At 54.7% G+C, this 25,685-nt stretch overlaps 1 protein-coding gene across 7 annotated transcripts in view; it reads left to right on the forward strand.

Moving 5' to 3' along the window:
- Positions 1-4,598: 4,598 nt before the first annotated feature.
- ADARB1 (adenosine deaminase RNA specific B1) overlaps positions 4,599-25,685 on the forward strand; it is a 150,023-nt gene continuing 128,936 nt past the window's right edge. For 4 of the 7 annotated variants that reach the window (XM_027584489.2, XM_027584486.2, XM_027584495.2 and 1 more), the window contains exon 1: positions 4,599-4,747. The gene's annotated coding sequence lies outside the window, so the exon portion shown is untranslated. Of the gene's footprint in view, positions 4,748-13,835; positions 13,934-18,734; positions 18,868-25,685 lie in introns of those variants that run through there. The other 3 variants (XM_027584488.2, XM_027584490.2, XM_027584494.2) reach the window with 3 other exon arrangements.

Genomic DNA, 25,685 nt, shown 5'->3' on the forward strand with positions numbered 1-25,685 from the left:
TTTTATTATGTTATGTTAGTCACCATACAATACATCATTAGTTATTGATGTGGTGATCCACAATTCACTGTTTTCGTATAACACCCAGTGCTCCATGCAGCACCTGCCCTCCTTAATACCCATCACCGGGCTCACCCATCCCCCCCTCCCCTCTAGAACCCTGTTTGTTTCTCAGAGTCCATAGTCTCTCACGGTTCATCTCTCCCTCCAATTCCCCCCCTTCATTTTTTCTTCCTTCTCCTAATGTCCTCCAAGCTATTCCTTATGTTCCACAAATAAGTGAAACCATATGATAATTGACTTTCTCTGCTTGACTTAGTTCACTTAGCATCATCTCCTCCAGTCCCATCCATGCTGATGTAAAAGTTGGGTATTCATCCTTTCTGATGGCTGAGTAATATTCCATTGTATATATGGACCACATCTTCTTTATCCATTCGTCTGTTGAGGGGCATCTCGGCTCTTTCCACAGTTTGGCTATTGCGGACATTGCTGCTGTGAACGTTGGGGTGCATCTGGCCCTTCTTTTCACTACATCTGTGTCTTTGCACCTTCCATCCTGATGGTGGTTGAAGGAGGAAGATCCACGGGGCCTAGCCCGGTCAGGATGCTGCCCTTGATTGACAGGCTGATGAAGTCCTGTCTTGTTTGAATTCCTGTCAAGTGGAAATGCTCTTCCCTCTGCCTCGGGGCACCCTCACCACCAGCCCACTCATCTGTAAGGCTTAGCTCAAAGCCAGGGCTTCTAGAAGCTTGCTCTGTGTCTTGGAGCAGGGCCGGATGCAGCTCCAGGGACGCACACAGCTCTTCATTACAGCACCCATGGTCTTCACCACGGGCGCCTGTGTGGTGGGGTGACTTTTGTGGATGAAGAACAGGCTCAGAGAGGCCGGTTGCTCAGCTAATGTGTGGTGGAGCAGAGTCTGGGTCCTGTCCCCCTCCATGCCTGTGCTCCTCACCCTGGCCTGTCTCCCCGCCATCCCGCAGGCCACCTTTTCCCTGTCTCACCGCCCTGCTCCCAACTCCGAAGCAAATCCATAGTTTTACTCATCCGTGCTCACCAGTGCACGTGATGCACGGTGCAAGGCATCCGAGGGCCTCCAGCTTGTTCTCAGTGCCCTGTCTTTGCCTGCCTGCTGCCTAACTCTCACCACGGGCCCGCTCCCCCCTGCCTGGCAAAGGATGAAGGCCATTCTAACCACTCTGGGCTTCCACACTGCAGGTCTAGGCACAGACTTAGGGTTGTCTCCACGCCAGCCCCAGCTTCCAAGTGAAGTCACACTGAGTCAGAACTCCACCTCTGGTCCTGGAGCTGGGGAGCGGGAGGAGTGCATGTGTTCCAACCACTGTACAAACAAGGCTTCCCTGGGTCCATCCCATGACGGGGGCGGGCTCACTGGCAGTTGCGGGGGCGGGGCCCAGGGAAAGAGGTGCATTGTGAGCTGGGCAGACTCCATGCACGGTGCTTGCTCCTGTGAAGAGCTGATTGAAGGCTTCGCACCATCTGGTTTTTGTCATTCCAGTGTCATGCTTTTTATAAACATGGGACAAAAAAAACATTTTGTCTCAAATAAACGTATCACAGTATACTGGCTATCTCTTATTAACAGTTTTATCTTCCTGACTTTTTTAGAAACCAAGTAATCAATAGCCTACTTTTAGACTACAGTCTAAAAGTACCCATGGGTGTCTTCTCTGGAGCACATTGGGTAGAATTAAATAAAACAAAGAAACACACATTTTCTCAGACACATTTATGACTGGGCACGGGGACCACGGTGGAACTGACTTCAAAAGAACACCAAGAAGGTTGTCCTTGGAGTTGAATGATTGAGACCCACACTCAAGGCACATGGATCATCAGCCTGCATCAACCGTGACTAAGACCAGGGCGTAGCCTCCCCAGGACACTTCGGGAATGGGACCACCACGGAGAGGCAGTGCGGGGGACCACATGGTCACCGTGTGTGAGCAGAAGGTGTGGTGGGCCCGAGGCCTGGAAAGGAGGGGCAGAAAGCCGGGCCGGGCCAGCTAGGCTGCCCAGAGCCGCCAGCAGCCCTCTGCGCACAGGTCATGTGGTTCAGCCCTCTGGCTGCCACTCTGCCAGGGACCTGAACACAGGAGTGGTTGCCTGTGGGCCGGGAATACTTCCTTCGGCTGAAAGTCTTTCTGGAAGCCCAGGATGTGAACGAAGGCAAGCAGCTCCACTGTGGTCAGGCTGGGCACCTCCTTTCTCCTAACCACGGTTCCCGAGTGGGCTCTCCAGGTCACACGCTATCTCCAGAGTCTGCTGGAGGCCAGGGTCTCGGGGTCACAAGTCCTGTAGTGCTGTCCTGGAGGCGCCTGGGGTGTCCAGAGTGATTTCTAATTCTGCTTGTGGGATCCAGCTATGTGGCCATGTCAGTGAGAGGGAAAAGTGGCTAAGGTGGCCTTCTGTGTTGTATGGACCGTGCCCCCAGCACCTGACAGGTTCATGCACCTCCAGAAAACCTAACACCTTGTCACTGAGGCAGATGGGTGGGGGTGGGGGCAGCTGGAATCCCCAGGCAAGCATTTGAGCATCAGGCTTGTTTTTCAGGACACCAAAGTGATATTTTATTTTCACAATTTGCATGAGTGAGGTAAACAACAGACCGAGTGTCTGGGGGGCAGGGTGGGGCCACATTGAAGAGCTGTCAGTGGTAGCCCCTGCGTGGTTCAGCTGCCAGTACCTCTGGGGAGACTGAGGGGCCATCCCCAGCGCCCCGGCATCTGACACTGACGGTAAGCAGGGGGCCGAAGGGCCTTCCTCTGCAGCCTGTAGGATCCCTCATCAAGGCACTGGACCTCACAGGTGCTGCGTGGGTGTGGTAACGTCCCACGTCTTGGCTCCAGTGGCTGGAAATTGCTTTCCCCACATCAGCATAAAGAGGCATGTTCTGCGTGCCATGGTTCCAAGTCAGGAGGAATGCCCCAAGTCTGGCTCCACCAGCAATCCCAGGCTCCTCGCTGGGTCTGTGTCCACAGCAGCGTGAACGTGAAGGTCTCAGTCCGGCTGCACCAAACAAAGGCTTGCTTGTGGAAGACAGCTGTGGAGATGTGCCCTCCAGTGAGTCACACGTCCCTTCACCTTGCCCTGCACAAGCCCCTCTCACACCCACCCACTTGGCCCTCTGACTTTGGCCAATGGGACTTTAGGCTGGAAATGCCCCATGCACTGAGCTTTGCCTTCCTTCTTGCTGCAGGCGGGAGTCATACACCACGAGAAGCAGCCCTGGCCAGCCTGCTGCCCGCAGGTGACACACAGCCTGGTTCCTCCTGTGGTCCCTGCCAGTGGTCCGTCCGGGTGGGTCCAGCCCACACCCCATGAAGCAGACTTGAGCTGTGTGAGCTACTGGCCGCAGGATCGTGAGAAATTAAGCCGCTTGGTTTTGGCGTAGTCTGTTTCACAGAAAGAGATCTCAAGTCCTCATGCATGTATTTGTTTATTAAGGTGGAATCCCTGGAGGGCATCCGGGAGTCTTGATTTTTCCTCGGTTGTCCACAAGTGCTCCTCTGGACACTGCACCTGGCACTTAGCCCTCAGGCTGGGTGATGGGCTTGCCTGTTAGCTGGCTGGCCCCAGAGGGAAGTGTTTCCTTTCCAGAATAGCCAGAAGCAGGTACCTGGCCTGCTGCAGCGCTTCCCTGTGGTTAATTCATGCTACGGGGCACTGCGCTGCTCGGGGATGTTCAGTGGGAAGAGCGGCGCGGCTGGAGCGCTTCCTGCCCACCAGGCTCTGGACTGGGCTCCTCACCGGGGTGCGCCTTCTCCTGCCCCTTCGACACTGCAGGAGGCGGGCGCGGAAGTCCTGAGAGGTGCCTGAGCTCGACATGTGAGAAGCAGCAGCTGAGCTTGGCTCTGGGGGCTAGCCTCCGCGGTGCCCACCGCGCTCGGCCTGCTCGGCGGGCTCAGGAGCCCCGGGCCTGCCAGGCTCGGACCACCCTCTGCACTCACTGCTCAGGTCTCAGCACCTGCGTTCACAAACGGTGGATTTTTCCTGATTAAGCCTTAGTTGATTTTCTGTTCTGAATAGAACGCAGCCTGGAGTCGGTTAGTCTGGCCTTCGGAAATGTGGCATTTCTACACGTGCTTATCGTCATGTGTGCAGTGGTGGAAAAGTCGGTCAGTACGGAGAGAGGAGTAAGTTTACTGCACGCGCCGTAAAAAAGCTTTCAAACGCCTTTACTGTACACAAACCCACCAAGCACCCAACCACCACCTTAACTTTGACAAGCTGGACCTGCTTCTGACCTCCGCGGGAGCTCTGCGCAGAGGGGCAGGGGGCCACCTCCGGAGCCTGGGGACCCACCCGGACCCCACCTGCTCTGAGCACGCGCCGCATCGCGCACCAGGGCCCCGGCGGAGGCGCGCGAACCCGCAGCCCCGGACCGCGGGAGGGCTCGCGCGGCGTGCGGGCGCGCGCACGTCCTGCGCCGCGGCGCCCCCTCCCCCCCTCCGGCGTGCGCGCGGCCGGCGGCGGGGGCGGCGGGGAGGCGGAGCCGGAGCCGAGGGCCGAGGGCGGAGGGCGGAGGCTGAGGCGGAGGCTGAGGCGGCGGCGGCGGCGGCGGCGGCGGAGGCGGCCGGGTCGGGCCGTGCTCGGGGACGCGCTCGGGGCCGCGCCAGGCCACGGCCAGCGCGCCGCAGCGCCGGCGGCCGAGTGGAGCCCGGGCGGCCTCGCGGTCCGACCCTGGGCGCGGCGTGCGGAGCGGAGCGGCCCGCGGCCGAGGTGAGGCGAGGCGAGGGGAGGCCAGGCGAGGCGAGGCCAGGCGAGGCGAGGGCGGGGGCTCGGACCCCGGGGCCGGGCACCGCCGCCGGGGCCGCGTTTATGTAAGCGCCGCCGAGCAGGTGGTGAGGCCGGGCCGGGCGTGCGCCGCAAGCGGGACCCCAGTGTTGCCCGGGGCGGGGGTCCCGAGGGGCTGCCGGGCGGAGGTGTCCGGGGGGCTGCCCGGCGGGGTGCGGGCCGGCCGGGGAGGGGAGGCTGTGCCCGGGACGGCCCCGCGTCTCCTCCCTGGGGCGCCGCGTCTGCGCGGGATGCTCTGCGCCGCGGGAGAGGGAGGCTGCGCCCCGGGGTGAAGCTGAGCCCGGTGGGGGCACTGCGCCCCGGGGTGAAGCTGCGCCGGGTGGAGGGGGTGCACTGCGCCCCGGGGTGAAGCTGAGCCTGGTGGGGGCACTGCGCCCCGAGATGAAGCTGCGCCGGGTGGAGGGGGTGGACTGCGCCCCGGGGTGAAGCTGAGCCCGGTGGGGGCACTGCGCCCCGGGGTGAAGCTGCGCCGGGTGGAGGGGGTGCACTGCGCCCCGGGGTGAAACTGAGCCTGGTGGGGGCACTGCGCCCCGAGATGAAGCTGCGCCGGGTGGAGGGGGTGCACTGCGCCCCGGGGTGAAGCTGAGCCTGGTGGGGGCACTGCGCCCCGAGATGAAGCTGCGCCGGGTGGAGGGGGTGCACTGCGCCCCGGGGTGAAACTGAGCCTGGGGGGGCCCTGCGCCCCGAGATGAAGCTGCGCCGGGTGGAGGGGGTGGACTGCGCCCCGGGGTGAAGCTGCGCGCGGTGGGGGAGTGGACTGCGCCCCGCGATGAAGCTGCGCGCGGTGGGGGAGTGGACTGCGCCCCGCGATGAACCTGCGCCCGGTGGGGGAGTGGACTGCTCCCTGCGATGAAGCTGCGCCTGGTGGGGGCACTGCGCCCCGGGGTGAAGCTGCGCCGGTGGTGGTGGTGGGGGACTGCGCCCCGGGATGAAGATGCGCCTGTTGTGGGAGGGTGCTGCGCCCTGGGATGAAGGGGAGGCCGCGCCCCTGGAATGAAGCTGCACTAGTGTGTGTGTTGGGGGCGGGTAGACTGCTCCTGGGATGAAGGAGAGACTGCACTCCTGGGAGGGGAGGCTGCGCCCCGGGGAGAGTAGGCTGAGTCCCGGGATGAAGGGGAGACTGCGCCCCGGGATAAGGCTGCATCTCAGTGGAAGGGACACTGCGCCCGGGGTGAGGCTGAGCCCCGGGATAACGGGGACTCTCGCTGCACCCCGGAGTGGAGATGAGCCCCTGGGGACGGGAGACTGCACCAGGGCAGCCCCCTCTCCTCCCCAGGAGTGCCGCGTCTGCTCGATGCTCTCGGCCCCAGGGAGGGATGGCTGCGCCCGGGACGGCCCCGCGTCCCCTTCTGGAGGGCACGGCGTCCGCGCGGGAAGCTCTGCGCTGCGGGGAGGGGAGAGTGCGCCCTTGGGATGAGGCTGCGCCCCCGAGGAGGGGAGGCTGGGTCCCCCAGGATAAGGCTGCACCCTGGACGGCCCCGAGTCCCCTCCCGAGGGCGCTGTGTCCGCGTGGGATGCTCTGCGCCTCGGGCGGCCCGGGGCGGGGAAGTTCCCGCGGCGGGTGGCGGGCGGCGGGTGGCGGGCGTCCGGAGCGATCCGGCACAATCTGGGGCGGTTGGGGGCCCGAGGTGAATTCTGACGTGTTCACATTGGCAGTAGGAAAATTACCGGGTTGTGGATGGGTCCGAGGGAAGGTGTCACATTGAGCTGTGGACGCTGAAAGTGTTGGAGTCCGGGTTTACAGACCCGAGAAACGTGCTCTGGCCCCGGTATTTGTGAGAGTCCCGGCACCCTTGTGTGTGTTTCGCAGTTAATATTTTTAGCCACCAGGTTTTGCTAGTTACTTCTGATAAGGACATTTTGTTTCCTTATTAGAGAAATCATAATGGTTAGCATTCCACTCTTCAAGTATAATGAAAAGTGGCTTGATATCAAACTTGCTACTTTACTTAGTGTCCTAATTAAGATGATAGATCAGTAACTTCAGGAATAGAAATACTGATTTAATCCTCATTGTTTCCTCTTAAATTTACCTGTATATTTTTATTCCTTTGAAGGTACCACCAGAGCTGCATTTTCTAGAACAGTGGGTTGTCTTGTCTTGTTCCTGGGAAATGTCTTTTAATGACCATCTTTTCTTTGGGGCAGAGACTACCCTCTGCCTGCCCACGGTTTCCCGGGAGAGGAAGGGAGAAGGCAGGCTGGGTGGGACTGCTCCACCTTGCATAGGAGAATTAGCTGTCCTCGCCCGCACAGCTCCTCCAGTGGGCAGATCCTCTCCGAGTGCACACCCACAACAGGGGCTTGATAAATATTTGATGAGACCTGCTGAGCTGGGTTCGGAGACCCTGCCAGAGGGCAGAGGGCGAGGCAGGGGACTCACAAGGGCTTTGAAAGAAATGCATCATCTGTGAGTAATGCCCTGTTAGATGTCTGAGGGTTCCTGAGACTGAATATATTCAGCTACATCTTCAAAATTGGAAGCTATCGTTGGAAGGGGAAAAAGGAGGCCTTTCTGCAGGGGGCAGTGGTGAAAAGAAAATTGGTCCAGCTCTGAGAAATTGATGACACATGTGTCTCGCGGTGCAGTGTGCTCATAAAGTCAGTACTGGGAGGCAAGGAGAGGAGAATTAGCTAATAACGTCATCGGCAAACAACTTCTTGGTTCACAGGCAAATGCACTCCTTTGTGAATTGACCCATTGTGAAAGCATTTCAGTTGCTTTCAGATTTTGGAATTAGAAAATTCTTTAAACATATTTGGTGAATGGTTTGTAAAGCGGACTTAATTCAGTTGACAGATACATCTGTGGCTTGCTGTGTGGTGGGCCCTCCCTGTTACAGGGCTGGGGGTACAGTGCTGAGCAAGAGAGAGTTCAGAAAAGTTCAAATGCTGGCAGTTGTAGTAATCGCTTTATGGCATTACGTCTTAAAAATTAAGACGCGTGACTTCAGTTATAAAACTTGAAGATGTATAGCATAAACATTTTTATGTATAGATGTAAAAATGTAACAGTGCATTCAGCAGGTACAAAGAGTTAAAGCTCATTCCACTCCATTTCCTCTCCCCTCTGTGGCCAGCTGATTGTGTCCCATCTCCAAGCCGCGGTCAGAATGCAGGCGCGGTTGTACGTATGTTTCAATACAGTTTTTAATATTTGCTGTAACAGGGCTGGCTGTGAATAGTTTTTATACGTGGGTGCAGGTGAAACCGACTGTGTTTTACTGGTCCCCACAATCCCTTAGTTCTAAACTTAGGAACAAGGACTGTTACTTAATAGGACATGGTTGGAAAGTATACTTTGGAGATTAATAGGTGAAATTATATACTTACCAGCCTTTAAAAATTTTGTTTAAGAAAAATTGTCAATCTTAGTGTGAAACTGAAAAGCTTAGAGAGTTCCAATTTTATTTAAAAACTTAATTTTTTGTGTGTCAGCTTTCTAAAATGTGAATTTCCAAATTTATAATTTGGTGTGACGGAAACAGTGGTGTTAAAAAAAAAACCCTGTAAAAATATATTCATAATATATGTGGTAGAAAAGGTAAATAATGAGAATTTCATTTAAAAATTGTACATTGGGGGCCTCTGGCCGCTCGGTCAGTGGAGCTGTGACTCTTGATTTTGGGGTCATGAGTTTGAGCTCACATTGGGTATAGGTCTTACTTAAAAAAAATAATAAAAATTGTACATTGAAGCAATTAAAATGTCCTTATTCCTTGAGGGACTTTTCGTGTTTCATTTGGGGTGTGGCCACGGAAGATGCAGTGGCCGGGAGAGGTCTTCCCGTGGCCTTACTGCAGAGCTGGACGGCTGTGGGGCCCAGACCATTAGTGCCGAATTATGACGTTGTAAACGGTGCTCTGATTCACACTGCTTTGCTGCTGTCCTCCACTCTCGTGTGCAAGATGCTTTGGGAGTGCACAGAGAAAAAGGACTTTGGTTTTCAGTTTGGAATCTTTGTGATAGGTTGAAATGAAGATGGCGTGGGGAGGGTGTGGTGGCCCGGAGGTACCTGGAATTTTTACTGGAAGTGCAGGGAAGTTCTGCTTGCCTTTAGGTCGGTTTGTTTCTCCCAGAGGATCGCCAGCAGGTGTTCGTCCTGTGCCAGGTACAGTTCTAGGTGCTGAAGACATGGGTGTGAGCACAGTAAGGGTGGTTCCTGCACTCCTGTGATTCACATTATGGGGGAGGAGGGGATGGTAACCCCCAGCTGAAGTGTTAAGTGCCAGGAAGTGCAAATAAAATAAAATCGAGGGTGTCTGGGGGGGGGTGCTGGGTGGTGGCTCAGAGGACGGAGGGAGCTGGGTGCTGCCAGGCAGGCAGGGGGAACCCTAGAGGAGCTTCCTTGCCCTGTGCTTGGAAGCGTGGGGAGGCCAGTGAGAGGGAGGGAGGCTGGAGGGCTGAGGCTGCCCTAAGGAATTTGGATTGTCATCACAGTGTGATGGGGAGCCTTCAGAAGGCAGGCTCCTCCCTCCCATCCTTCCTAGGTGACCTCAGCCTTAGCGGGACAAGCCAGGCTTCTGGAGCACCTTCCATCTATTGACTTAAATCTCGGCATAGTCCAAAAGGTGGGCCCTGTTACGTGTCTTCCCATGTTCCAGTGAGGGCACACGTAAGGGGCAAAGCCAGGACTGCCCTGAGCCCCTGGACTGCAGGGGCTCTTCCTACCATCCCTGCTGCAGGCAGGGGGTGCGCCACAGGGGCACGTGGCTCGATCACCATGGGCTCGGGGCCAGGGCACAGGCGGTGACATTGGATCCGGCAGGCTATCTGTCAGGCTCTGTACTATTAGCGGGAAAACGTTGCCAGTTACACTGGGATATGGTGCCTTCGTACCACTTAGGCCTCACTTCTACCCATTCAAAGTGCTCTTGGACTTGAAGCATAGACTTTTAAAATCATACCATTGTGCCTTCCAAAAAAAAAGGACAACAGAAGTGAAATAAAATACAGTAATTGTAAAATTTCTTTCCGTTTAAAATCTGATTCTTCCCAGTCAGCCTTTGAGCATCGATGTGCTCCGAGCTGCCCCTCCACTGTTCCCGGTGCCGGCTCTCCTGGGGACCTCATCCCTGCTATCTGGGGGCGTCTTCCCAGCAGCTGATGCCTGCTCTGGCCGTTTGGGTGCTTTCTTGATCTTATTGGCGGGTGCCAAGGAAAGGTTTCCGGTCCTTTGTTGACCGACCTATTGATGGGCTATGTTGTCCTGTCTCCTGTCATCGTGGGACACCACCCATGCGGGGCACCTCCGATTTCGGAGTATTCAGACGTGGGAAGACGCATGCCTGAGGACCGGTGAACTGGGGCATGTTTTGTAGGCAAGACTGCCGGGATTGGAACATCCCAGAACGATCCCAGGGCTGCTGGCTGGCGCTGGCGATGAGATGGAGGAGCTGGGGAAGCGTGAGTGTGTGGGGCAGAGAGCAGGCGCTGGGGACTGGCCCTGTGGGGCCCCAGCAGGTCCGCCCACAGACTGGGCCTGGAGCGTGCCGCTGCGTAGATCTCTGTCGCCGCATTTCAGATGTGTGATCTTGAGCTGTTTAATCTTCCTCTGCTTCAGTTTTCTGATCCATAAATTAGGAAGAGCAGTGGCAACCTTTATCCTACGGTTGTTGGGTCAATAAACGGAGCTAACGTAAAGTGCCTAAAATAGTACCTCTAACAGTACTAAAGAGGGTTTACTTTTCTTGTTATTTTTGTGATTAGTCATCCAAGTGGAGATGTTTGGATACAAGTGGAAATTCAAGGTTGGGCTCAAGAAGAGGTTGGGGCCAAATATGTAAATTTGGGAGTCATTTGGCTGTTGCTGGTGTTTGAAACCATAGGCTGTGCGGTGGGTATAGACAGGGTGGAGTCTGGGGTCTTCCGGTAAGGGGTCCACGGGAGGAGGAAGGTCGGCAATACCCTCTGTAAAGGGGTCTGTTGGAGGAGGAAACCAGAGGGGTCTGGTGGCCCGGGATCTAGGCTGAGGGAGTGGGCCATGCGGTGGCCAAGGGCGCTGCGAGGGAGTGTCACATATGGAGGGTCCTCCAGAGTGTGGGCCAGCAGCTGGAGGGGTCATGGGCTCCGGGGATGACTTTTATTTTTTAAATGGAAATGATGACGGTGTGTTTATGGGTTAGTAAGAGCGATCCAGTGAGGAGGACCACTTTGTACTGTGCTGGGCAAAGGGTAATTGCAGGAGCCAAGTCCTTGAGAAGGTGCGAGGCAGGGCTGGAGGAGCAGGAGCTCTGTGTGTGGGAACCTTGACTTACTTCACGAATATTTCTAAAAGACATGCTGCCCTTTTGAAAGGAAGATATAAAATGAACTAGAATTTTGTGCTCAGTCCCAGAAACTTGGGGATTGTGCCCTAGGACTTAGGATCCAGTTTCTTATTAGCTCCTGGTGTTAGACATGCCTTGGGGCATCCTTATAGAAAGATACATGTGGAAATGGCATTTTACTTTATCAAAATAGTTCTCTTATCTCTAAAAGTGTCATTAACTTAACTAGACGTTGGCACCTTTCCTCACTGAAGTTGGTACTGTTCTTGAGGACTAGCAAGATTGGCCTCCTGCTTTGTGCTTCATTTGTCTTAAGCTATCCAGAAGGATGTCAGCTTTGCATCTAGGACGGCTCCCCCAGCCCTGGGGGGACGGGTGTTGCCTCCGGCCCAGTGACGCTTGGTGGCCCCCGGGGTAGCAGCACTTGCTGAAGGCTGCCTGTTCGGGCGGTACGACCTCTCCTCGCTGGTTTGGGTTGTCTGCGGTGGGTTCGGAGCCTTGAAGTCTCCGTCTCAATAGTTCCACCAATGGGCTGAAGTGTGAAGAAGCCTTCACCGACTGCCTGCGTGTGCCCGTGGTCTGTGCCAGGGGAAAACTGGTTTCCACTGCTCTGGGCACTCTTTCCCGCAGTGACAGGTTCTGTGTGAGTCATCATGGAAGGACGCACTCTGAAGGAGAAGGCCTCTGCCTCCCCGGGCCAACATTCCAGCGGGGAGACTAAGCCAGCCACCAGGGCGGACGCGCTGCCGCAAAGCTCCTTTGTCTGGAGGGGACTCTGAGGAGACAAGGGCGAGGGAGATGGCGTCAGAGGGCGGCTCCTCCCCGAGCCCTGCTGGGCAGGTCGGGCCTCTCTTAACAGGGATGCCCAACTGACGTTTGGGGGAGACGGGCTCTTCCTGCCCAGAGTGGGGACAAGGACATTACCAGTGGAAGGGACACCTGCCGGAACCCTGCTTGTTGGAGCAGCTGGGGGTCCGTCGTTGATGGAGGCTGCGGCAGAGGTGAGCTGTGCATGCAGAGTTCGAGGCTGGGGGTGATGGGGTGCCAGGCTGAGCAGCAATGGAGCCTAGGGGCTGAGGAAACAGGAGGTGTCAGGAAGGACCCTTAGAACTCTTTGAGTTGTGATGATGCTCAGAAGGACCTGAGATGAAGATCCTTCAGTTACGGGCATCACTTTACATCAGATTCTCTTTGAATCTGCAAATCACTTGTCCCTTGGTGTGTCACGTGCCGAATGTGAGCATACGTGAGTGTGAGATCTGGAACGTGTATACCATAATGTTTGTAAGACACAGACAGGCGCAGCAGGGGCGCCTGGGTAACTCAGTCGGCTGGACATCCGACTCTTGGTTTCGGCTCGAGGCATGGTCTCGGGGTCGTCATGGTTTCGGGGTCATGGGATCCAGCCCTGCCTTGGGCTATGTGCTCAGCAGGGAGTCTGCCTGAGATTCTCTCTCTCCCTCTGCCCCTCTCCCTCTCCCCCCAAACCAGCTTTGTGTGGCAGAACTGGCAGGAACTAGGAGTCCTTGTACTTCAGTCAGTTATTCCTCCGGGGCATACACCCATTTTTCAGATGGGGATCGGATGTTAAGAGGTTCGGTTCAGTACGTTCTGGGAAAGCTGGGTAACATTTGGCTAACATTCAGGAAGCTCTTACTGTGTGTCAGGCCTGGTGGAGGCAGTTTAATCTGGCCTGCTGCTCGTGCAGCTCTGAGGAGCTCTTCCTTATGTGGCACCATCATCAGCCTCGGACTGCTCCGGACACTCCTGCCTGCCTCCCTCAGTATCCTACCCCCCAGGTCTCCTTCCGCCTGTTCCTGACCCGTAGCCGGGTCACGGCCTTCGGTGGGGAGGATGGATCCATCCGTCTCCTGCCCAGAGCCCTGCCACTTCCCCCATCTCAGAGCCCTCCCAGGGGTCTGCCGTACCCCCGTCCCTCCTCCAGCCCTGGGGCCTTGCCCCCAGCCATCTCTGGGCTTCACCCCACGGCACCCTCACCTCCTCACCCACCGTGTGTCCTGCTGTCCCTTCTGTTTCTCTGACTCTCTGTACCCACTCCCCTCTGCCTCCCATCAGGCTGCCCTCCGAGCGAGCGAGCGAGTGAGCAAGCGGAAACCTCAGGGAGGAAGGGCTCTTGCTCTGCCTCCATCTTCGGGGCTCAGAGCGGCACGTGGCCGAGAGCGGGCGGTCATCAGGGTCTGTGCAACAGTGACTAATGTTTTCTTACTTCCTGTGCAGGTGGTAAATGGCAGAGCCCCCCAGCACCCCTCCCCTGCTCCTGCCGTACTTGGTGAATCAGTCGTCTATTTATGCCCCGTATGTCTGTGTTATCTCCAGATTTTTGTGCTTTTCTTTGTAGAGGAGAAACATTTACAAAACATTCAAAGTTGTTGTAAAACCCTGAAGTACAATATCGTAATTTAGTCTGTTGAAAACAGGGAGTCCTCAAGCCTACAAGAGCGGCTGTGTCCTGCTGCCACCATTTGAACCCCTTAGGGCGACGCACAGCTGAGACATGTTCTCCTGCATGCTAACAGTTAGAGACGTAATGGTTATCACTACATTGGGACAAAAATGAGAACGTGAGGAATTCTGGGAGGTTTCGGAAAAGCAGCCAAGTAAAATGGAACATACCAGATTCAACGGTGGAGGCTTCACGGATCGACAACCTGGAGAGAAGGTGGCTGGCACGGTGCTCGGTGGAGGAGGAAGAGAGGAAGCAAGAGAGTGTGCTGGAATTTAGGAAGCTGGGTGTCCAATCCCTGCCCAGCCTCTGAACTTGGGGGGCGTTCCCTTCAGCATCCTGCCGCAGGTTCCCCGAGGGTAAAACAAGGCCGGCCGGGTGGGTGATTTCCAAGCTTTGTTCCACTTCTGGAAGACTGTTGTATGCAGGAGTCTAGGTGTTTCAAGGGTCACTCAGTCAGCAGTTGCACAAATATTTGTCCTGGAACCTGTGTGCAGTCCTGTGTCGAAAGTAGGCAATGCCTTGTCCCTTCTCGGCTGCTAGGACCCACCAGAGGCTCGCACCTGGCACAGAGTGTCCTGTCACCTCAGCCCTGCTGAAGGAGGCGAGGTGTGGGAAGGGAGGATCTGGGGGTGCAGTCATGGGTTCTGGCTCCAGGGTCTCCAGACGGGCCCTTCTCCATGTTCTTCGCCTTAGGGGACTAGTGTATGTTGGTTGTCAGGCATTAAATTGAGCAAGGATTGTTTTTCCAGGTGTGAAAGTCTAAAGCTCATCACAGCTGACTAAGGATAATTCCGTAGCAGGTGATATTTAATTAGCCCTCTCTTGTAACACTATAGAGTTAGAAACGGAGGTGGTAGGTTTGGGAGGTGCACCGTAGTCTGTGCCTTTGTGTGCGGGCAGCGCGTATAGATCGGCTTCTCTTCCTGTTTCGGCTGCTGACGGGATGCACGGGTTCTCTGACTCCCCGCGAGTTGGTTTTCTGGAGAAGAGGCATTCACTCAAGGACGTAAGGTAGCTTCTTATCATCTGCGCGAGGCTGAGTGGGTCGTGATACCAGGTTCCCCTCTGCCCACGCTCCCGTCCTCACCCCGCGCCTGCGGCTCCTTCATCTCCTTGTCTTCTCTTTCGGTGAATGGGTTCTGCCAGGCGCCTACTTTCGCAGGTTCCTCTCTGTGGAGGCAAGGCTTCATGCAGCCTGCTTCTTACCCGAGCTCCCGCCGCACCGGGTAGGGCTTCTACCTCAGGGAGGGGGTGTCCCCACGGAGAGAAGGGGAGCCGTGCGTGCTGTGCGAGGCGCTCGCCGCTGAAGAACCGTGGACGGCACGGACCCTTGGTGCAGGGGCTTCACGGGCTGTGGTTTCAGGGGCTCTGTGCTTGGGCCGCAGCTGACAGAGCAGTGGTTAGAGGGGTCGCACCTGCCCGGTCCTGGCGACCAGTGAGATCAGTTAGTGGAAGTGCAGGCTCATTAGTCTCGATTGTTTTCAGAACAGGAATCTGCCCAAAATAACAGTCAGACAGAGGGATCCCCCTTGACCGGTCATGTGCGCTGGGTGTGACGGTGTGTTGCTGTCGTAACCCCGCATTGTTGGCGGGCTGCTTCAGACGGTTGCCGTTTTTGTTGTTGTTAATATGGCAAAACTTTATTTTCATTCAGAGTTACCGAAGCGTTTAAAGAACCTCATGTAATAAAGTCCCGGGGAGGGGGGGAGCGGCAGGTGCAGTGGACTGAGGACTTGTTGCTTCAGGTAGAAGCTGGTTTGGGAGTTGCTGGAAAATCTTAATCCAGGACGATGTGGAATTCGTAGGAGTGAATCATGGGACTTGAGAGCCGGGATAATTTGGGGTCATAGAGTTCAACCCAGATTTGACCATCACTGACCCCTGTGGAAGATCAGTCCTGTCGGGTTTGGTCTGCTTTCTGGAAGTGGTGAGAGGGAGAGCCCAGTCTCAGGACTGCTGGCTCCGTGTCCAGCCGCGGATGTGTGGTGCAGATCGCCGCGTGCAGATCACGGTCACATTTACCTCTCCTCACTGCTACTCTTGGGTTCTTTCTCTCTTCGCTCTTTGTGTCACATAGTAGAGGGCTTTCACCCACGAGCACATGAATGAGTGACATAGTTGATCATTTTACTATGAAGCTTCCTCTCCTTTAATTTTCTTCCTTTGACAGAACGGTGAGGGATTGATATTTCCGTAGAAAAAGCAGGTATCGCCCAAACCGGCCGGATGTGATGCGGGGGTGGGGGGTGGGGGCGGGGAGCAGAGAGCCCGTGTGGGGTGCCCCTTGTCCCGCCCAGCCCCCTAAAACTCCCCATGTGGAGCAGCCCTCCGTTGGCTCGGCAGGGTAGGTGAGGAGTGCTTGAGGAGATCAGGTGGTTCTCTCGAAAGCCCTTGCTGTGGGAAAGGGAGGTTTCTTCTGTTCGTGAACCCAGGCGTCGAGGCGGGACGTCCGCTGTGAGTGGTGGAGCCAGGAGCGGGCAGGCTGTGCGCGATGGCGTGCGAGGACCACCGGTGTTTCCTGGTCGCGCGGGTTGCGGGAGGGAGTGCTGCGGGGGGCACGTGTGATCCAGCCGTGGGCCCGGTGCTCTAGGAAGACGCACGAGGAGCCCAAAGGTGGGGGAGGTGCCGTAAGGAGGTTTTGTTTTGTGCTCAGTGGCTGCCGTGAGATGTGCCCTCTGCAAGCGGACAGTTCAGTGATTTTCACAGATGTCTGAGCTGTGCAGCCATTACCACGCCTGCATCACCCCCAGAATGTTCTGGTGTTTGTGTTGATTTTCATCCCACCTGCAGGCCCTGGCAACCACTGACCTCTCTGTGTCTACAAATTTGCCTCTTCTAGACGTTGTGCTTACATGGAATCACGCGGTGTGGCGTCTCCTGTGTCAGGCTTCCTTCATTCCACAAGGGCTTTGGGGTTCGCCCGTGTTGGGGAATGGCTCCGTGGCTTGTTCGGTTAGTTGCCGCTGAGTACTGCACCGCACGGGTGCGGCACATCTGTTTTATCCCTTCACTGGGGCTGGGCGTTTGGAGTGTTTGTGAATAACGCTGCTCTGAACATTGGCAAACCAGCTTTGTGTGTGCATGTGCTTGTGTGGGTGTGGGCTGTGCAGTGGGGTTTCGGATAAAAGCACTTCATTGTTGTTGATCATGGTGGTAAAAACCGCCTGTTAGACTTGAGGTGGTTTGCTCATTAGGGTCTCTGTGAAGTGCACTGAGCTTCTTGAATCGTGTGAACCTTTTGCTTCCAGGATGAAGCGTCCTGGGCATAGTGCCGCACTGGCTACTAGGGTGCGATGATGGCCCCGTGTGTGGTGTCCACTGATAGGGCCCCACCGGCGAACTCCTTCCCAACATTTGATCTCTTCTCTCTCCATCCGAGGAGGAGATCAGAGCTGCTGTTCAGCCTACAGAACTCCGTGTGCCAAGTGCTTTGACCCTGCAGTTGCACTTCTAGGGGTCTAGCTTGAGGGGACACCCCCAGCTCTAGGGAGATAACCTAATTATCCATGCACGTGTGTTGACCGTCCACAGAGTGCTGTGTGGAGGACAGTCTCTGTGAACTGATTCAAGGTGATTTCCAGAACATGCCGAAGGCGAGGGGGACACAGCGCCAAAGAGCGTCTAGTGCGCTGTCCTCCACCACACGTTCGTGCCCAAGGCACGTGGGGCAGGACAAGCCAGAGCCGAAGGCGGTGCCACCAAGGTGGGGGGGTGGGTAGGAAGGAAGGGGAGTAGACTCAGCTGCAGGTGTGGGGACACGGGACGTGTCAGTTCAGCCCAACTCTTGGAACCGCAGGCCCCAGAATGAAATAAGCTAACTTCAGCCAGGGTGTGGGGGGACTGAGCGTGACTACAAACAGAAACAAGCCCCCCTGTAGGACAAACAGTGATGGAGCCGCAGAAGAGGGGGTGGGAAGAAAGTGTTAGCCTGGTTCTGGAAAGCCATAGATTCTGTGGGGCTGGAGTCCGGTGGTGCCTTGGTTTCTCACAGGGGTCAGGTCAGCAGTGTGAGCTCACAGGACAGAGCAGACAGTGAATCTGTGCTCGGTTCCCGGAGCCAGGAGGAAGGCTGAAGGGCCCGGTGCTGCTGGGCTGGGACCCGGTCACCATGTAAACCCATGGTGTCTAACACGTGCACACAGGGGTGGGCAGGGACGGAGACACAGAGATACACGTGAATGCACGTGTCCTAGCTCTGCCCCCCGGCAAGGCCCAGCAACGTGAGTGTGCCCAGGCACCCTTCTCCAGTAGGAACACACAGCGCTCCTTGAAGGAGGGCGGCTGGCGGTGCGCAAAGAGGGACGCGCTCCGAAAGGGCGGGGCGTGTCCGGGGGGCGCGGGGGCCGCCCTGGAGGAGCACAGAGGGCCACAGCTGAGTCCGGCTGAGCAGGGAAATACGTGATGATAGTATCCGTTTATAATCCCCAGACCAGAATGACGACCCGCCAGTCCGTACTGATATGAACACATGGTTGAATAAATAAGTCAATACTTGGGGGGCGGGGGGGCAGCTCTTCTCGACAGAAGGGTCTGACCTAATCAGTGTGGAAAGGAGGAGGCCGTGGAGCATCCGCGTGAGGCAGGCGACACAGCGGCGCTTCGGGTGGGGCTCGGGCACGGGGGCCCAGCTGCACGGGTGAAAGTTTGAGGAGTAACAGGATATTGGCCTAGACTCAAAGCATCTCTTCCCCAACTTACTTATTTATTAAAAAAGGAAAAATGGTAACTTTAGAGTGGAGAAAGCCAGCAGACACCACCTTCCCTGGGTGACGCAAGTTACCATGTCCTGTGATAAGACCGGTCACCTCCACCTACCCCCGGATCGCACGTGGGCACATCACGTCTCTCGCATTCCTGCCCCAGACGCACAGTCACGGCGCTGTCTCTGGGGGACAGTAGACAGACTCAGCACGACACCTGACCTGCGCTCCTTGAGCGCCCAGGTGCCCAAGGACAAGCTTCTGGAGGGGACGCGATGGCGAAACGCAGCACGGCTTCTGGATGGGGTCCTGGCACGGGGGGGTCTTAGTAGGAAAACTGGTGAATGCAGATACAGCTTGTGTATTGTGCTTGAGTTGATTTCCTAATTTTGTAATTTATCAGCGATTCTGTAGGATGAGGAGAGGCTGGGTGCAGGATATAGGGGAGCTCTCTACTGTTTTCAACTTTCCTGTAGGTCTGTCATTTCAAACTAGGAAGCTGAAGAAGAAAGCCCATGATGGAACGTGACAGGACACCGTAGAGCTCAGGGTGAGGATGGGGTCCTCCCATCTGTCCCTGCTGCCATCGACGATTCAGAATTGTGTTGGGTGAGAAATCCTCTCCTGCCTTCCCACTGGGACCTCTGGTGCCCTCGCTCCCCGTGCGGAGCATTCTGGAGCGATGGGGTGGGGGCCTTGGGATTGCCGGGCTCCAGTGGGAGGAGGCAGTTGGGGCCCCAGCTGATGGGGATGCCAGAGGCCCTTATCGGGGACCTGTCACATGGCTACAGGTATTCTCCTAGGTTGACCTTGGTCTTTTGATTTTATTATTTTTTTTTCCCCAAAGACAGATTTTAAATGTTTATATATTAAACTTTATTGGACTTTTCCTTTATGACTTGGGTTTTGAGTCCCATCTGAGAACATTTTCCTGCCTTAGGAGTCTTTCCTCTTTCATTTCTTCTGGCAGTTTTATAGTCTGTTTTCCACACTTAGCTTATTAATCTGTGTGAAATTTGCTTTTATACAGTTTGAAGTGAGATCTGATCTTTCTCCCGGTGGCCAGCTGGCTGCCCACCGATCGCTGAGAGGTCTGCCCTGTGCGCAGGGATGAGAAGCGCCGCCATTGCCCCATGGAGCGGTTTCCCGGTCGCGGGTTCCTGCTGTACGGGAAGGCTCTCGGGCTCGTGGGCTCACGGGCTGCTTCTGTGCAGTTTGTCACTGCGTCTCGTGTTTTCTAGATAGAGGGTGAAATTGTGCAAATAATGCTCTTTCCTGCTAATCTTTGTACTTTCCCTGCATTCGCTGGCTGGGTGTCTGGTGCCACCCCACATGCACTGTTCACATGGTGGCCGTGGTCCGAGGTGCTCCTCTTGCTCAGGCTTCAGCACCAGGCATGGTGCTGACCAAAGGCGTTTCGTACAGACCCTTTTATCCAGTGAAGCAAGTTGCTGAGAGGCTTTTAAATAAACCTCATCATGACTAGCAGTAGAATTTTGTATGCTTTTTCTGCATCTGTTGAGATGGTTGTATGGTTTTTCCTCTCCAATTTGTTAATGCAGTAAATTTCATTAAAAGATTTCCTGATGTTCAGCATTTTTTCCTTCTTTACTTCCAACACGTTGAAAATTAAATTTGCTATTTATCTTAATACCTTTTCCTTTTTCAAAATAAGCCCTTCCCCTCTCCCCTCACCGCCCCCCCCCCCATTGTTTTACTTCTGTGGAGCATAGTTTATATACTGTAAGGCGCATAGCGCCGTGCTGGTAAATTTTTAACGGCCGGTGTTTTTGGAGGGAGGAGGGTGGAAAGAGCCCTGATGTGTAGCATTTGCCAATTTCTGTGGCATAAATATTTTCACCATTGTTTCACGCTACCGATGAGCTGTCAGCTGGTTCACAGAATTTCGGAAAGTCCTCTCTCCTGAGCCGGTAGGAGCTGGTGTGCAGCCTGGTGACCGTCTCTGAGGCCCACCCTGAGGCTCCTCATGCCCGTCCAGGTCAGCACTCCTGCCTCCCTCCAGTAGCTGCTGGTCTGACCTTGGTCACCATCCTGTGTCCTTGCTCCTTCTTGTTTCCTATTCTCTGCATTTACAGCTCTGTATTTTCCCCTCAGAACTAGCTAGTAAAATGTAGGGCTTACAGTGACTTCTGTTGGAAAACTGAGCATCTGACCTATCATTATTACTACTGTAGCACTAACTTTATTGGAAAGACAAGGTAGGTTCCACGATAATAAATGTCGTCTAATCTGAGGGGTTGCTAGCATCTTGTGTTCATGTAGCTTTTTATCTTCCCTTGTGTAAATTGAACCTCTTTTCAGTTATCCGTGCAATCATTTGACAAGTATTTCTTGAGCACCTATTATGTGTCAGCCACTTGGGATGCCAGAGGTAAGGCAGTGAACAGAATAACCTGTCTCTTTTCTCATGGAGCAGAGGTTCTGATATCCCTTTAAGCTGCATGTTTTTCTGGTTTGCCTGGCCTTGCCAGTCTTCTTCTTACTCAGACATCTGCTTGTCTTTGCCCCTGGTATTACTTAAATCAACCTGCAGTTAATCCAGTTTCTTCCACTGCTTAATTTCAAAATTCCCTGCTTCAATATTAGTTGATGTTGTTTAGTTTTATTACTTATATAATTATTTCTGCTTTTACTAAATTCTCATGATGAAAAGACAAAGGAATTGGATCTGGTGGTTTTACGTTAGGAAAGGTTCATTTTTTCAAGGGTTGTGATGGTAGAGTGCTTGGAAGAATGAGTGAAGTGACACTGTGTGGTTGGTGGACTGTCGTCTGAGGAGGAGCCGTGGGTGAGCTCGTCATCATCATCATCACCTTCCGCAGCCCTCTGGACGCCAGCAGGCTGATTCCCTACCAGCATGGTCTCTGTCTGGCTCCCAAAGGCATCAGGGTACATGTAGGGCTGTGCTTCTGGTAGCTTGGCAGCTCCGAGGGATGGGAGCCTGGCTCCCAAGGAGCATACGGCACTGTTGTGCATTTGCTACCCACTCTGAGGTCAGGTGGGGTAGAGGAGATCAGGATGCAAGTCCCCATTCTCCAGGGGGCCTCAGCCCAGGGAGACTGATGGGTTTGCCTGGGGGAAAGATCGAGAGACCACCCCCCCACCCCCACCCCCCCGCCGTGAGCTTAGCTGTTATGGCGGGTAGGGAGGCTGGGTGCAGGCCAGTGGACCTCAGAAACCCATTCGCCCATTTTAATAAGAGAAAGTAGTTCTGTTTTACTTATTCAGACAATTTAAAAGCCCTTAAAGATCAACTTTTCTCATTCCTTGGGGAGGTATTGAGACACAGAGTGTGAAAAGCACAGTCTGGATGGGTGTTGGCTCCTGGCCCCCCCGAACATCCTGTCTGCAGAGAAGAACCTTTGACCTGCAGGGCCCATTGGTGTAGAAGGTGTCGCCTGGCCCAGCTGAGATCCAGAGCCAAAAACATATTCCCTTTCCTTGCCCTGGTCTTGCACGACACCCCTCCTTACCAGCCGGGGATGTCTGTCGAGGCTGGAGGCAACCTCCGAAGCCCATCCTTTGTTTATCAGCTTACTTTGGCCTCTTGGAAGTGACCAACTGAGCTGACCCACCCCCCCCCCCACACTCTTTCTACCATATTGCGGCCGGCTGCCAAGACGGATCAGAAAGATGGACATCAAAGAAAAGCATTTTCGTGGAAGTGAATATTATCTTTTTTTCCAGTATAGTTGCACCTTGGAATCTAATCTTTGAAAGTAATAATTATGATGGGGCGCCTGGGTGGCTCAGTTGGTTAAGCGACTGCCTTCGGCTCAGGTCATGATCCTGGAGTCCCGGGATCGAGTCCCGCATCGGGCTCCCTGCTCAGCAGGGAGTCTGCTTCTCCCTCTGACCCTCTTCCCTCTCGTGTTCTCTGTCTCTCATTCTCTCTCTCTCAAATAAATAAATAAAAATCTTTAAAAAAAAAAGAAAATAATAATTATGGGGACTAAGTCTTAGTATGATGGTTGAACCCTTATAGATAACCTTTAATTCTTGGAATCAGAATTCAAGAGCCCTCATCAAAAGTAATTTTTCCATTGTTGTGCACATGTTGGATTTTAAAAAATGGGTACATCTTATTTATCTGTACTTAAATTTATAAGCCAGACCGATACATTGATAATAATGTCATGGAAAAGCAAAATATTTTTCTATAAGTATTAAATTAATCATCAAATTGGGGTTGTACAAAAACACAGCAGGTGAGATGGAGGAAATCACAGAAGCTCTGAATAGCTTAAATCTAACTTTACCTGAATAATTACTTAAAAAATTGTTTTAATAAATAGAGCCTCTCAAGTCTCTACAATATGAGTAATAATTCATCATCATACATTTTTGTATTTTTTACTTCTCTTTCTTGAAGGTAGATCTTAGGTCCTAGAGATGTCAAAACTAGCATCATGTTTAGTTTTCTGTTCTTTTTTTTTTTTTAAGATTTTATTTATTTATTTGAGAGGGAGAGAGAGCACACAAGCAGGGGGAGCAGCAGAGGGAGAAGCAGGCTCCCCGCTGAGCCGGGAGCCTGATGTGGGGCTCGATCCCAGGACCCTGAGATCATGACCTGAGTTGAAGACAGATGCTTAACCGACTGAGCCACCCAGCAGCCCCATCGTGTTTAGTTTTCTAAAGCCAAGGAAGTCTTTATCTGTTTTCAGAGCCAACCGGGTAATCTGTTACTAGGCTATTGAAATCTTTTGATGAGTCCCATATCTTCCTTGCAGTCCACCCCCGCCCCCAATATTTACACAGTAAACAATGAAAACCAGGAAGCCCGGGCTCTGAGATAAGCAGAGGCTCCAGAGGAAGGAGGAAGGAAGCAGCACGGCTCCTGCCATGACGTGGGGGCCACACAGTCACCTTCACGGGGCTCGGGCCACAGAGGAACCGGGGGTGACCATGGCCAGGGGCGCTGGGGTGCTGAGCAATTGGCATGCTGTGCCAGGTGGCTCCAGGTCCCAGGAAGGTCCCGGGCAGCTGCAGACCAGGTGCACCAGCTGTGGCTGCCTGCTTACGCTCCCCTTAGCGGGTCTCCCTGGCCATCGGCAGAGAGAAGCGGGCATTCTGTGGGCTAGCCACACCGCTGCTGCTCTGACCCGGGGGTGTCTTCTTGCTGCTGCTTGCATTTTATTCTGTGGTTCTGGACCTAGTCCTGTGTGGCGAGGGTCCAGGTGGTTGCGATCTGTCATTTTGTGTCCGCAGTAGTGTCTGAGAAGACCTCCCTGTCTCCTGGCCCGGCCTCAGCCTCCTGCACTGTCTTCTCTTGGGAAGAGGCCCTTGTACGTGGGGCCTGGAGGAGGCCAGGCAGCAGCCTCTGGGGGATATGGCAGATGGGTCTGCTGCAGCCCCAGGAATCTCTGGCAGGGCGTCGAGGTCCTGGAGGTGGATGCTGCCAGTCAGGGCCTTCTGGGTTTTTATCTTTTTTTTTTTTTTTGAGTAGGCTCCATGGCCAGCATGGACCCCAACATGGGGCTCAATCTCACGACCCTGAGATCAAGACCTGAGCGGAGATCAAGAGTCAGACGCTCCACCGACTGAGCCACCCAGGTGCCCCAGCCTTCTGGATTCTTAAATGACAGGCCAGAACTTAATTCTTCTTGTCTTCCTGGCTGTAACTCTGGGCATGAATCTCTTATCTGCCCTGAGAAGTATCTTTGGTTTTGGCTCCCCGTCCCTGAACAGCCGTCACACGCTGGGTGCAGAGAAAATGTTTGATAAAATCAAGTTAAATAACTTGCTTTATTTATGGCACTTCATTTTTGCTGGTGATCTGTTGGTCCTCACCACTCATGACTCACCTCATTTGTTGTGTGGCTGTGCGTGATCGTAGCCTGTTGGAGTCACAGAACTTTAAGAGGTGGTTTCTCGATTTTGATGTACGTACAATGTGCTCTTTCATAAGATGGGTTTCTGGTGATGTTGTGTTTATAAATGGAGGCTCTTTTGAGAAATAAAATATATTGAATTAGAAACATTTTTTATAACTCCCCGAGTAGCCGGATTTGAAGCGCAGCATTCAGAATGTATTTTGAGCCTCGTTAAGGACCCATGAGATCAGCTTCCGTCAGGCGGCCTGTCCTGACTTCTGCTGTGGGCAGAGCGCAGGTGCTGTGAGCCCATTTTGGACCCAGTGTTAGTTTGTTGTCTGAAGTTACCTTTACGTTGGGAATCCTGAAGTAAAGTTCTGGAAAGTTTTGATTAATTCCCCAGGATGTTTTTGAGTTGTGGGTTTGGTGAAAAGTGTATTTCTCGTGTTTTGCGGCTGGTGTGGTCACCGGGGGGGGGACGTGGTCTCTACACAGGGAAGCAGCATCCGAGGGCTTGTATCCGGCTGTGTCTCAGCTCCACACCTGCCGGTTCTCTGCACCCTTGTGTCCACGTGAACCCCGGGGCCCTCAGGACCTTGTCCTGGGGGGCTCTCCGTTCACACAGCTCTTCTCACCTCTTGCCAGCCAGTTTTCTGAGTGCCCCCGGCATGCGGGCCTCTGTGACAGGCACCGAGCGAACCAGGCAGGGAGGTGTGTGCTCGCGCAGACCTGTATGTCTCAAGCTGTCCTGCGCAGAAAGGTGATCCAAGAACAGACTGAGCTGGGGCCTCGGCGTGGGGGATGGCAGGCCGTTGGCCTTCATGCTGGGGCCTCCCAGCTTGGATGCCTGTCCCCACTGTCATGACCTTCTTCACTGTTCTGCTTGGCTTTTGGCCTCTCTGTCCTTCTGAAATGGCTCGTCCGAGTCGCTAGTGACCTGTCTTTGTCAAGGTCAGTGGCCACTGTCCTGCTTAGGCCCTCAGCAGCGTCTGACAGCTGCCTGAGCTGCCCGATTCCCCAGCCCCTGCCTGCCCTCGGCCCGAGGGCCACGCTCCCCGCCTGCCCCGGGTGCCGATGCCTCCCTAGCCTGTGTAGCTTGTGCCACCCTCCAGAAGTGGTACAGGGCGCATCTCCCATCATCCCCATCCCTCCCACAGGGGTGGGGGTCATTCTCCTTCCTTTGTCCCCGCCTTGCTCACTGTCCAGCTCCTCAAGGTCTGTTCCTGTCTCCTTTGGCTCTCCTGGGTCTAGACTTGCTCCTGTGCAGTCCACCCTCATGGGGTCACTGCAGTCCCCCTTCTAGGGGCACATCCCAGCAGCTGACCCTGTCTTGACCCCTTCCAGTGACTTCCCCTCACCATGGGGAAAGTAAGTTCCCTTAGGAAAAAGTTCACAGGCCTTTTCCCTTGCTGCTGTCCCTCCATTTTCCCTGACCCGGATCTGCACAAGTGGAGTCCCCCGCCCCAGGTCTTGTGTGTCGTGCCTCCTGCGGGGACAGTCATCCCCCAGGTGTTTACAAGGCTGCCGCCCGCCTGCCGTCCTGCCCTCAGCTCACATGGTGTCTCCCTGGCGAGGCTGTCCCCCTCTGCCCCC

The sequence above is a fragment of the Zalophus californianus genome, chromosome 1 (assembly GCF_009762305.2).
Source record: "Zalophus californianus isolate mZalCal1 chromosome 1, mZalCal1.pri.v2, whole genome shotgun sequence".
In the NCBI taxonomy this organism is placed as follows: domain Eukaryota; kingdom Metazoa; phylum Chordata; class Mammalia; order Carnivora; family Otariidae; genus Zalophus; species Zalophus californianus.